At 41.4% G+C, this 13,444-nt stretch overlaps 1 pseudogene; it reads right to left on the bottom strand.

Moving 5' to 3' along the window:
* Positions 1–9,435: 9,435 nt before the first annotated feature.
* Positions 9,436–13,046, bottom strand: LOC122890945 (annotated as a pseudogene).
* Positions 13,047–13,444: the final 398 nt, after the last annotated feature.

The raw sequence follows: 13,444 nt of genomic DNA, 5'->3' as shown, positions 1-13,444 counted from the left end.
AAATAAAAGATTTCAGTCTTTATGACATCCCTGCAGTAGACTGGCAAGGAGACATTATTCCAATCTTATAAATGAGAAAATAGACTCGGGGCTCAAGCAACTTACTTTGGAATACACCATAGTCCATTTTGCCTCAGCAAAATAATCAGACCAGGGGTGTAATACACACCCTAAATGCACCCTGGTATCTGGTGGCTTTGGAAACAGAATCTTTGCTTGGATGTAAGGAAAATAATATTTATGGAGTGCTTACTGTCCAGTGTACCAAGGGTAAGTCAATTTGCCTGTATTCTTTCATGGTGGGTGACCACCTTCCTGGGTTGTTGTGTATGAATTATCCCCACTTTACAAATGAGAGAACTGAAGTTCAGGAAGTGTATGTGGCTTGCCCTACTGGAAGGTGGGGATGGATTTGAACTTGTCTTCTTCTACTCCAAAGCCCAGGACAGCCAGGGATCATGGAACACAAGTCCTGACTAGACTTTCCTAGCAGGGTCATTGCAATAGAGCTTCCCTCAAGCAAGGGTGGACAAGGCTGGGTGTGGCTATACAACCCGGGCCGGACTGTCCAAGAGCCACAGACCTTTATGGAGATTCGTGGAAATCCTTCATTAATATCCCTGCTGACAATGCAACGTATTTATGCTCCAGGCCATATTTCTTCATGTAGTCGTCAAATCATTTAAAAAGGCATTTAAGTAGGCCTATTTATTAGTTATGCTCCATCTGACTGATAAACACAATCTGTTGGACTGGCTTGACTAAAAATGTATTTATTATTAAAACATTACTGAAATATAACCAATTTCCTGGTTTCTTGGGTTTACATGGAATCTCATGGTGTTGATAGATTATCCATTCTGATACTTAGGCTCAAATCATTTTGTCTCTCTTTGTAACTCATGCTTTGTCATGAAGTTTGCTTGGCCTAATGGCTAGATATCCCCACAGCAAACTCTTTTATAACTCCATATTTTTTTTTTTTCAGAGGAAGACAAGTTATAAATATGCATGGAGAAGGAGGCTGCGGGAAAAAAATTTACAACTCTTGGTAACTTTGGGCGAACCGTGTACAACATCAGAGAAAGGAGAAAAGTTATCTTGTGGGCAAATGAGTATGGTTGTCGGTTGAAAAGTCAGCATGGGGAGGGGGTAAAAGTCCAATGGATGAAAAAAAGTTCCCACTGAATCGTTTTTCTTCAAAGTTTTGAACTGTTTGATTTATGAAGGTAATATATTTAGGTAGTTGTGGCTGAATCGTGTTTTTAAAAGGACGCTTAGGTAAAGTTTCTTTCCTGTTTAGGAATTCTGAGCTTAGGAAGAAGTATAGAAAAAATTTATTTCCATCCTCTTGATAGAGATCCAAAAGGTGAAGTGACTTGTCTAAGGACACACAGCTGGTTGGGTCAGAGGCAGAATGGATGGGGTCTCCTGACTCTGACTGGGCTGAGCTTGCCTTTGTAAGAAATAGGAAATTCATATGTTGGTTAATGGGAAGTTGCTGCACCTGAGTGGTCCCTACTCACTGGTGACTGATTATGTATATATTTATAATGCTACATACCTATAAAAATTAAAACAAGATGAATATATATAGAGTATGTACAGGTAAAAGCCTACCTCTTCCTGTCCCCTTCTGGTCTCACTTCCCAGAGCTCACCACCAATAGCCCGGTCTACAGCCACCAGATTTTTCTATGTACATTTAAAACTCTTCCTTCTTCCCCCAAACACACAAAATTTACTTTTATAAATTAAAATTAAACTGTTTATATATACATAATTTTCTGTTATTTGCATTTCTGTAGCAAATTTTAAAAAATTATTATGATGTATTTTATAATCTATTTCAAGAAAATAGATCATGGGTTTCTTCCCATGTCAGTATATATAAGGCTATCTCCCTTCTTTGTGTGGTATTCTAGTAGGTAGAACAGAATTTATTTAACCAGTTTCCTACTGGTATAAACCTTGCTGTACTCTATTGCCAATTTTTTAAAACTGCAAATCATGACCATGGCACATTCTATTAGCAGAGCCCAACACCATCATCCAACCTGCCTCTTCTCTCCCCTTGCAGTTTAATAGTTCCTTCTACCCACCTCTGACCATCATTCGGTTTTTGGTTCGATGTTTCCAGTGAGGTATTAAAGTCACTATCAGCATATGCTGGGCACAGGCGACACATAGCTCTAAAATGCAACGTAATTTGTGCTCCTGTAGTGACTCAGAGTTTTGCAGAGCTGGAGGCGCATTATTAAGAATACAAAAAGCCACCAGTTAGAATGGCCAAAATTGGGGACGCCTGGGTGGCGCAGTTGGTTGGACGACTGCCTCCGGCTCAGGGCGTGATCCTGGAGTCCCGGGATCGAGTCCCACATCAGGCTCCCAGCTCCATGGGGAGTCTGCTTCGCTCTCTGACCTTCTCCTCGCTCATGCTCTCTCACTGTCTCTCTCTCTCAAATAAATAAATAAAATCTTTAAAAAAAAAAAAAAAAAAAAAGAATGGCCAAAATTAACATGACAGGAAACAACATGTGTTGGAGGGGATGTGGAGAAAGGGGGAACCCTCTTATACTGTTGGTGGGAATGCAAGTTGGTACAGCCTCTTTGGAAAACAGTGTGGAGATTCCTCAAGAAATTAAAAATAGAACTTCCCTATGACCCTGCAATTGCACTCCTGGGTATTTACCCCAAAGATACAGATGTCGTGAAAAGAAGGGCCATCTGTACCCCAATGTTTATAGCAGCAATGGCCACGGTTGCCAAACTGTGGAAAGAAGCAAGATGCCCTTCAACGGACGAATGGATAAGGAAGATGTGATCCATATACACTATGGAGTATTATGCCTCCATCAGAAAGGATGAATACCCAACTTTTGTAGCAACATGGACAGGACTGGAAGAGATTATGCTGAGTGAAATCAGTCAAGCAGAGAGAGTCAATTATCATACAGTTTCACTTATTTGTGGAGCATAACAAATAGCATGGAGGACATGGGGAGTTAGAGAGGAGAAGGGAGTTGGGGGAAATTGGAAGGGGAGGTGAACCATGAGAGACTATGGACTCTAAAAAACAATCTGAGGGGTTTGAAGTGGCAGGTGGGTGGGAGGTTGGGGTACCAGGTGGTGGGTATTAGAGAGGGCATGGATTGCATGGAGCACTGGGTGTGGTGAAAAAATAATGAATACTGTTATGCCGAAAATAAATAAAAAATAAATAAAATAAAATAAAGTGGGGGGGGGATGGGCTAGTAGGGGATGGGCATTAAGGAGGGCACTTGTTGCAATGAGCACCGGGTGTTGCAGGAGGTCATGAATCACTGGATTCTACTCCTGAAACCAGTATTGCACTGTATGGTAACCAACTAGAACTTAAATAAAAAATTTAAAAATTAAAAAAAAAAAGAATATGAAAAGCCATTAGTCTGCAGAAGCCAGGCAGTGCTGGTTATTAGAAGTTCGGACCAAGAAATGTCAAGATCAGTCATCAGCAAATGTATATCTGAAAAGTGCTGCTACTAATTCTTTATTTTTTTTCTTTTATTATAAGAGTAGAGGAAGTTAGTGTCTGAAATTAATAAACTTAAAAAACTCTACATATTATCCCTTATGTCATTCATAATTCAACAGACATTTATTGAGTACGTGTTCTATGGCAGGTTCCATATTAGACCTGAGGCTTCAATGAACATCACACGTGGCTTCCACGCCGAGGTGCCCCAGACGCTGATGCTTGAAAAGACAGTGTGTTCTTTTGTTGGTATTTGATGCTTTGTTAACACTAAAAAAAGGGAAAGAAAGAAAAAGACAAGATGAACATGAAGAAAGAAGAAGAAGAGGAGGAAAAGGGGGAGGGGAGAACTTCCTTTTGAATGCTGTGTGCCTGGGGCAGTGGTTTGCATATTTCAGTGGGTATCAGAAAGGCTAGTGTGCTGTATTCAAGCTTCTTACCTAAGTTATTAAGAAGGAAGGAAAGAAAGAATAAGTAGGAAGGAAAGACAGGAAGGAAGACAAAACCTCAGCTCACAGCAACTTCCCTTTGTCTCCCCAGTGCTTCCCCCTGCCACCCACCCCAAGGGCTTTACCTGCCTGCCCCACCTCCAGCCTCTCTCCAGGGGGAATGAGGGGCCACATCTGCAAGAATTCAGGCTCTTCGATTCTCCTCGCCTGCTTGGTTTATCGGACTTCCCATGGAATATATTATTGTAGCGAGTCCCACTGCTAAAAAGCAGCACAAACAAACCAACTTTGAAAGAACTTGCCTAAAGGATGAAGCCCAGGCCCCTTAGCCTGGCATTTAGGACCGCCCCCCCCCACCCTGTGTCATCTGGCCCAGCCCCTCCTCCCTGATTCCCCTCCAGCTTCTCCGCAGTGGGAACCTTCGTTCTTTGGATCTTCTTTGGAAGAGAAGAACCAAACACCTTTGCCATCTTGCTGCTTTTCCTTGTGACAAGCGCACCCAGTCGTTGAGCCCTCAGCTCCAGACTCCCCCAGTTTCTACCTCCACCCCTGCTGGGGTGCCAGCCAGAGCAGCCTGCTAGGCTCCTGCTGGAGTCATTTGTGTGGGTGTTAAAACCAAACTGAGGCCCTGTGGCCTGAGGCCTAGGGGTTTAGACTCTGAAGTCAGAGCCCCTGGGTCCTTCCTCACAGTGTGACCTTGATGAGCAAGTGCCTCAGCTTTGTGAGCCTTTGATTCCTCACCCGTAATCACTCTAATTTTATAGGGTTACTCTGGAGATTAACTCTCTCCAGGGATTTCCCATGGACCCCGAGTAAAAAAAAAAAAACAAAAACTAAAGGGATAACAAAGCCTCCCACCCCACCCCCCAAGGTCCAACACAGTCTGCCTCCCTCCCACCCCACTGCCTTATAGCTTCATTACCTTCCCTGCCTCATCTACACTCTTCGTTGCTCATTCCTCTTGAGTTCTTCCTTAAACATGTCAAGCACGCTCCTACTCCAGGGCCTTTGCACTGGCTGTTGTCTTTTCCGGGAATGTTCTTTCCCTCAATATCACATTGTTCCTTCTCATTTCCTTCCATAATTTGCTCAAATGTGGCCTTCTCATTGAAGACTTCCCCGGGCCACTTTATCTAAAATGACACCCCCCCCCCCGCCACAACAACACAGCAATGGAACTCTTTCTCTCTTTTAGGTTTGCCTCCTCTGCCATACTTAGTACTTATTACTATCTAACTCTATAATTCACCTATTTATTGTATTTTTTGTCTGCCTAGATTTTATCTCTTGTTCACTCCAGCACCCAGAACACTGCCTGGCCACACAGTGGGTACTCAGTAAATATTTGAACACACTAATGAATGATGAAATAGATAAGGCAGAGAGATCATTTTGAGGGACATGAGCTTTTGATGATTTGGAGCCTCTGTTTGCTGGCTATGTAGCCTAGTTGTACACATGTGGAAAATCAGATTTGGAGGGAGTCTCAAGGACTAAATTCACAGGTGTTGTTCTGCCTTAATTTTTTTTTTTTTAAAGATTTTATTTATTTATTTGAGAGAGTGAGAGCAAGCGCACAAGCAGGGGCAGAGGGAGGGATAAGCAGACTCTCTGCTGAGCAGAAAGCCTGATGCAGGAGTCAATCCCAGGACACTGGGATCATGACCTATGCCTAAAGCAGACGCTTAACTGACCGAGCCACCCAGGAGCCCCATCCTACTTACTTGTTTGCAGTGAGCCACACCTAGCCTAGTTTCAGCTCCTGCCACTGGGGAAAGGAATCCTCTTCCTACTATACACATCTGTGTGGGAGCCCAAAGACTCCTCAGGAGACTGACTGAGGCATGCAGACCAGAGCAGAGACAGCTGGTTATTCTGCAAAGACCCTTCTCATTTATGATTCATCTGTATTTATGGTTACATTGGTCTAAAAAATAAGGAAAAGTCAGAAACTCCTTTCTTTAGTAGGTCCTGGAAAACTGCTATAACTTTTTACTCTCTGACTTTGGTTTTTCTGTTCTGTGGGGGCTATGACCTATGCTTGCGAGCCAAGAGAGCTTCCTTCCTTTCATCATTTCCCCCTTTTGAGTTATATGTCTTCAAGGTTACAGACCTTCTTTCACTGATTTTATTGTAGGTTGCTCTTCTCTAAGGGACCTATTTTTTTCCTTTTTTTTTTTTTTAAGTAGGCTCCATGCCCAGCATGGAGCTCAATGTGGGGCTGGAACTCGTGACCCTGAGATTAAGACCTGAACTGAGATCAAGAGTCTGATGCTTAAATGACTGAGCCACCCAGGCACTTCAAAGGACCTATTTCTTAAGGCCCCTGGGAAAGTGATTCAAATGTGATAGACTCCCATGCTCCTTTCAGCTGAGGTCTTGTAACATTCCTCATAACATGCTTAAATAAGATGGTGGATGAATACCTTTACCACTGGAGCTAGTCTGTTTTTCATATTGGTAAGTATCAATCCTATCAACCTCATAACTTAAGTGAACTTCATTGATATCTTAGCTCATCCCAGTTGCTATAACAAAATACTACTGCCTGGATGGCTTATACACAATGGAAATTTATTTCTCACAGCTCTGAATGCTGGAATGTCCAAGTTCAAGGTGCCAACACGGTTGTGTTCTGGAGAGGGCCCTTTTCCTGGTCCATAGGCACTACTTCTCTTTGTGTCTTCACATGGTGGAAGGGGATAGGGACTTCTGCACAGCCTTTTCTAGAAGGCTCTGATTCTATAAGACAGATTCCTCATGACCTAATCCCTTTCCAAAGACCCCATCTCCTAACATCATACATAACCTTTGGGGTTAGGATTCAACATATGGATTTTGGGGGCACAAATATTTATGGCAAAAGACACAGTTCTATCTGATTAGACTCAAAGAACATGGGACCCCCGTTTTTAAAACGACAACCATTTTGTGCACAGTAGGTATTTCATTCACTTCATTGTCATAGCTCTCTTCTCTCTAACGTGCCATCTGGGTTTCCAGGCTGACATTTTGTGTGAGAAACAAAATTTTCCTTGGCTTGTCCATTCATGACCATGCTGTCTCCTGCACCTTGCTCAAAACTTTTACTGACCTTTCCTCTATATGTGGCTCTATGACAGTAGCCAGCTCTGGCTCAGACTGAATGAGTTATGTATGGATTCATAGCTGTTGATATCTGCTTAAGTCACTATTATTATTGTAGTGACGCTTTGCTCACTACAATCGTGTAATTTCTATTTCTTTTCTTTTTGTGGTGGAAAAAATTAAGATTTGGGTCTTAGCAAGCTTGATGTTCATAATACAGGAGTGTTGTCTATAATTACTATACTGTGCATGAAATCTCCAGGACTTAATAATCCATTAGTTGCAAGCCTGTACCATTAAACAACATCGCTCCTGTTCTCCCTCCTCCAGTTCCTGGTAACCACCACTCAACTTGCTGTTTTAATTTAAGAGTTCAGCTTTTTAAGTTGCATATGTAAGTGAGATAATACATTATTTGCCTTCCTTTATCTGACTTATCTCACTGAGCAAAATACCCTCAAGGTCCATCCATGTTGTTGCAAATAGCAGAATTTCCTTTCTCATGGGTGAATGATGCATATACATATGCATATAAGTCACATCTTCTTTTATCTTCTTTACCATTCATCAATGGACAGACACTTAGGTTGTTTCTGGCTTATCTTTTGGTGATTCAACTGATAGGGTCCAGTAGCACAAAGCAGGGTTGGGTTCTGCAAACTCTTTTGTATTAGTTTCATATTAATGATTTGAAACTACTTTAGTAAATGTGGATGCCTGTTTCCTGGTCAAGGAAAATAGCTGAGTGAGTTTCTTCCTGCACACAAATATTAATGTCACACACTGTATGTGGCCTGTGTGGGTGAGGCATCCTGTGATCACACCACTAACAGTAAGACTAGTCTTTTTTTTTTTTTTTTTAAGATTTTATTTATTTATTTGACAGAGAGAGAGATATCACAAGTAGGCAGAGAAGCAGGCAGAGAGAGAGGGGGAAGCAGTCTCCCTGCTGAACAGAGAGCCCAATGCGGGGCTTGATCTCAGGACCCTGAGATCATGACCCTAGCCGAAGGCAGAGGTTTAACCCACTGAGCCACAGAGGCCCCCCAAGACTAGTCTTCCCCCCCCCACACCACTCAGAAGTGTTTTATTTAAAAAAAATGAATCAAACAAAAACACCTTTAGGGCGCCTGGGTGGCTCAGTGGGTTAAGCCGCTGCCTTCGGCTCAGGTCATGATCTCAGGGTCCTGGGATCCAGGCCCGCGTCGGGCTCTCTGCTCAGCAGGGAGCCTGCTTCCTCCTCTCTCTCTGCCTGCCTCTCTGCCTGCTTGTGATCTCTCTCTGTCAAATAAATAAATAAAACCTTTAAAAAAAAAAACAAAAAACAAAAAACAAAAACACCTTTAAATCAGTAAGTCTGATTAAATTCAATATTAACTCAAGTTCTCAAAAACCCATCAGGGAAAGCCTCACAGGTACATTAAAGAAAAGCAGGCAGCTGCTGACAAGTCTTCAGTGGAAAAGTCAGTTGCACACTTATGCCAGGTGCTCTAATGACATCAGGCCCAAGTTTTGTTTTTCAGAAAAAGGTTTCAAGATACACCAAAGAAACCACATGGACACCCCCAACAGTACAAAGATATGACAATGAAGTTCAAGGATATAGGAAAAGCCAAATATGACAATACACACCAATAATCTATAAAATAAAATAAGCCTTTCAATCCTGGAAAAAAATGGGAAACTTCATAAATGTAACACATAAAAAGAGAATTAACCCCACGTGGAGCAACCCTAAACGTTTTTCAATGACTAAGCCAAAGACGGATGACAGCTTAGGGCACCATTAACGTGTAGTTTTTACATACATATGTATGTAAATTAGAGTAATTTTTTTTACTCAATTAGCATTTCTTCCTTTTGATCATTTCCTTAATTTTCTCTAGGAACATTTTTCCTTTGGTTTGACCAGTTGAACTCAAAAGTTTTGGAACCTAAAGTGAGTATCAACTCTTACTGGAATACAAGTTGGGAAATGCAATCCTAGAAAAAGCTAATTTTAACTGAAGTGGCTCGACAAAGTTAAGCATCCATGCTCAACGTGACAATGTTTGCCATGTTAATCAGTAGGTGAATGGCTTCTCTTGTCTGGATCACATGACCCAGAATGATACTGGCATTCTCTATGGTGAGGTACTGCAGAACTATGCACAGATGCCCACCTGTTTAAGCTTTCAATAAATACAACCATTTAAAATCATTTAAAACAAATTCAGTAAAATAAATAAAAAATATTGCTTTTCTATTGGCTTGTTTTGTCTCTCGAACTAGCTTGGAGTGGTATTCATGACAAATTCAGTAAAATAAATAAAAAATATTGCTTTTCTATTGGCTTGTTTTGTCTCTCGAACTAGCTTGGAGTGGTATTCATGACATTAACTAACAGTTAATTAGTTGTTACTCCAAGCTCCTTGGGGTTCAATACTTCCTGCTCTTCAAGACTTAGCACCTTTTTTTGCAATGATAATGATATTCTTCATTAAGATTGCTACTGTCATGGGACCAACACCCCTGAGACTGAAGTGATGTCACTGGCTTTCTTTCTGATTCCTTCAAAATCCACATCTACAATCAATGTAGGGTTAACAAGTATGGGATCCTGAAGTCTATTTATTCCCATATTGGTGATTACTGCGCCTGCCTTTTAAAAATTTTTATTTTATTTAATTTAAATCCAGTTAATTAACATATAATGTATTATTAGTTTCAGGAACAGAGGTCAGTGATTCATTAGTCTTATATAACACCCAGTGCTCATTACATCACGTGCCCTCCTTAATGCCCATCATCCAGTTACCCCATCACCTCCTCCCCCACCCCAGCAACCCTCAGTTTGTTTCCTATGATTAAGAGTCTCTTATGGTTTGTCTCTGTCTCTGATTTCATCTTGTTTTATTTTTTCTCTCCTGTCCCCTATGTTACTGTTTTTTTTTTTAAATTCCACATATGAGTGAAATCATATGTCAATTGTCTTTCTCTGATTGACTTATTTCACTTTGCATAATATCCTCTAGTTCCAGCCATGTCATTGCAAATGGCAAGATTTCATTTTTTGTTGGCTGAGTAATATTCCATTATATATACCTATATGTATACATCTCACATCGTTATCCATTCATCTGTCGATAGATATCTGGGTTCTTTCCATAGTTTGGCTATTGTGGACATTGCTGCTATAAACATTGAGGTGCAGGTGCCCCTTTGGTTCAGTGCATTTGTATCCTTGGAGTAAATACCCAGTAGTGGAATTGTTGGGCTGTAGGGTAGCTCTATTTTCAACTTTTTGAGAAATCTCCATACTGTTTTCCAGAGTATGTCATTCCCACCAACAGTGTAAGAGGGTTCCCCTTTCTCTGCATCCTTGCCAACATTTGTTGTTTCCTGACTTGTTAATTTTAGCTATTCTGACTGTTGTGAAGTGGTATCTCATTGTGGTTCCTATTTGTATCTTCCTGATGCCAAGTAATGTTGGGCTGCTCCCTCCTTCATTATATCTGTTGTAATGAGTTTTGGACTTCCTGTATTAGAGACCACAATATCTGCCAGAACTGTATGTTTGAGAGTATATGGATGAGATATTATAATCTCATTGCCTTTATGTCATTCATGTGCCCCATCTATGTGTAGTAGTATTGCAATGGGCATTTCAACATTTTTGATCTTTTAGCCACAATCACATTCTTCCCTGGGGTTGGAATGCCAGTTTGCTTAATTATTTCCTAGACACTCCATGAGGTCATCAGTAACATGGAATACTGGTCCAAACAAATTTGCTTTACATGAATGACATGAAAGCCATCAACATCCTTGTCTGGAGAAACAGTATTACAGATCTCTCCCTCATCCATGTGGTCTGGAAGAGGCAGCTGAACCAAGGAGGCCACCACCTATGTTATCATTATTTAGTTTATGGATTCAGTTCAACAGTTCTTCCTCTGAAACTGAAGTCATTTTCACCATGGTGCAGTGATTCCCATATCTGCAGCTGCCCTGGTTTTGTTGAGGCTGGAGGAGTGACTCACAGGATGCTCACTAACCAGAACCACACTCCCAACAAACTTGGCAGCATGTGGCCCAATGCCACCCAATCTTCCACCTCCCGCCACACTTCCTGCTTGATCTGCTGGGCAAGGTTCCTTCCAGAAATGAGAACAGCTTCATTTTGAACTATGGAAAGGGTGATGGAAAAGGCGGAAAGGCAGAAAGGGTGGTGGTGGAGGTGGCAGCCCTTTGCAGGCTGGTGGGGGGCGGGGGTGGCCAGTGAGCAGTGGCGGTGGGGTGGGGGGTGGTGGGCAGCCGGTGGCTGATGTGGATATGGACGATGCAGCGGCCATCACCCGTTCCGGTGTCCACGCCAGGCAAGACTAGTCTTCAGTCAACTCTGTTAATATTAAAATAATTATTACATGGCTGTTCTCCAAATGTAGTGATTCTAAGTTTAATAATTCCATTCAACCAGTAATTTTTAAAATAAAGTAGCGGTATCCCAACTGTTTTAATTACATCCCTCATGAATGAAAAAAATGTATCCGCATATTCTCCCAATCCATATGGACTTATTTATAAATTATATACCCATGCCAGGATATCAATATGTTATCTGTATTAGAAAGCATGAATAAAATGGCAATTTTAAAAGGATGACATACAGATAAAAATTAGTGACTTTTTTCTTTTATTATTAATTGCTAGAACAATGTCACTCAATTATGATGATGTCTCTTTAAGCTGCTTCCTTTTAAAAATACCTTGGTAATCCTGATGGCTTCATGCTCCCCGTAGCTAATAACAGGCACAACACAAACTCAAGGCAAGGTTCATAATTAACAAGAGGGGAGGTAAATCCATATTTTAGGTAGTCTTTCTATTAAGTTTAAGTTTGGAGGTTGACTTTTGGTTGGATAGATCAGAACCTTGCTTTACCTCATAACGTGGCTGATAAAAAGCTTTCCTGTCTGAAGAATCAGAGATATGCAGGCTGTGCCATTTCTTTTTTGTTTACGTATGCTTATTATCTGGGGGATTTGTCTTCAATTCTCTCCATTTTGTGAAAGGTAGTTTAGTTGAAACCAGATGCTCCATGCACTACACCCACTGAGACACATCTAAACTCCAGCATGGGGCCATTGGGGGTAAGTAAACAGCAACAACAAAAAAATGTGTCAGCTCCTTGCTTAGGGAACTTCCACTCCCCCCCACCCCCCAGATACCTAAAGAACCACAGGGGGTGCCCCAGGCAGGTCACACCTGGCAAGCTGACCAAGCAGGTGAGGTGCTTGTTATTCACTCTCTATCTTTCTCTCAAATAAATAAATAAAATCTTTAAAAAAAAGAAAACAAAACAGGGCACCTGGGTGGCTCAGTTGGTTAAGTGACTGCCTTCAGCTCAGGTCATGATCCTGGAGTCCCACGATGCAGTCTCACATTGGGCTCCCTGCTCAATGGGGAGTCTGCTTCTCCCTCTGGCCCTCTCCCTTCTCATTCTCTTTCTTGCTCTTTCTCTTTCAAATAAATAAAAATCTTAAAAAAAAAAATAAAACAAAAAGGCAAGTCTGGAAGCTACTGGGCTTGGCATTTAAAAAACAAAACAAACAAAAAAGAGAATATTTAAATAGTAGTGCGGCACCAGGGTGGCTTAGTCAATTAAGCCTCTGCCTTTGCTGGAGTCATGATCCCAGTCTTGGGATCAAGTCCCACGTGGGTGTGGGGGTGGGGGGAGGTTCTTTGCTCAGCGGGGAGCCTGCTTCTCCCTCTCCTCGACACCTGTGCCCTCTCTCACTAGCTCCATCTCTCTCTCTTAAGTAAAAAAATCTTTAAAATAAAATAAAATAAAATCTCCTTAAAAAAATAAATAGTAGTAAAACTCAGCTCATTTCATATGCTTACATATAAATGTAGATATAAGTGCATCCTGTCTTCAGGACCCCGACGGTACACAGACTCCAGGCAGGAAGATACTTGCTACTAACTCACCCTGGAAAGTTCACTGGGAACCATTGCTGCTTATAAATGGACATCCCAGAAAACTTCTCAGATGCCAGGTGCTTATGTCATAACTTCACAAGTTTGTCTTAAACATACATCATCTGTACTTTTTTTTTTTTTTTAAGATTTTATTTATTTGACAGAGGGAGAGAGGCAGACAGAGAGAGAGAGGAGGAAGCAGACTCCCCACTGAGGAGACAGCCCGATGTCGGGCTTGATGGACCCTGGGATCATGACTTGAGCCGAAGGCAGAGGCTTTAACCACTGAGCCACCCAGGCGCCCTTCGTCTGTACTATTATTATTGATATAGATTTTGACTTTTTAAAAATTTTTTATTTATTTTTTGACATATTTTTAAAAGCTGAATTTATTTTAAAAGGAAACATTGTGTCGCTGGCAGGAATGGAAA

The sequence above is a fragment of the Neovison vison genome, chromosome 12 (assembly GCF_020171115.1).
Source record: "Neovison vison isolate M4711 chromosome 12, ASM_NN_V1, whole genome shotgun sequence".
Lineage (NCBI taxonomy): Eukaryota > Metazoa > Chordata > Mammalia > Carnivora > Mustelidae > Neogale > Neogale vison.
Note: the sequence above shows the minus strand (reverse complement) of the source record. Positions and strands in the feature narration are given on the sequence as shown.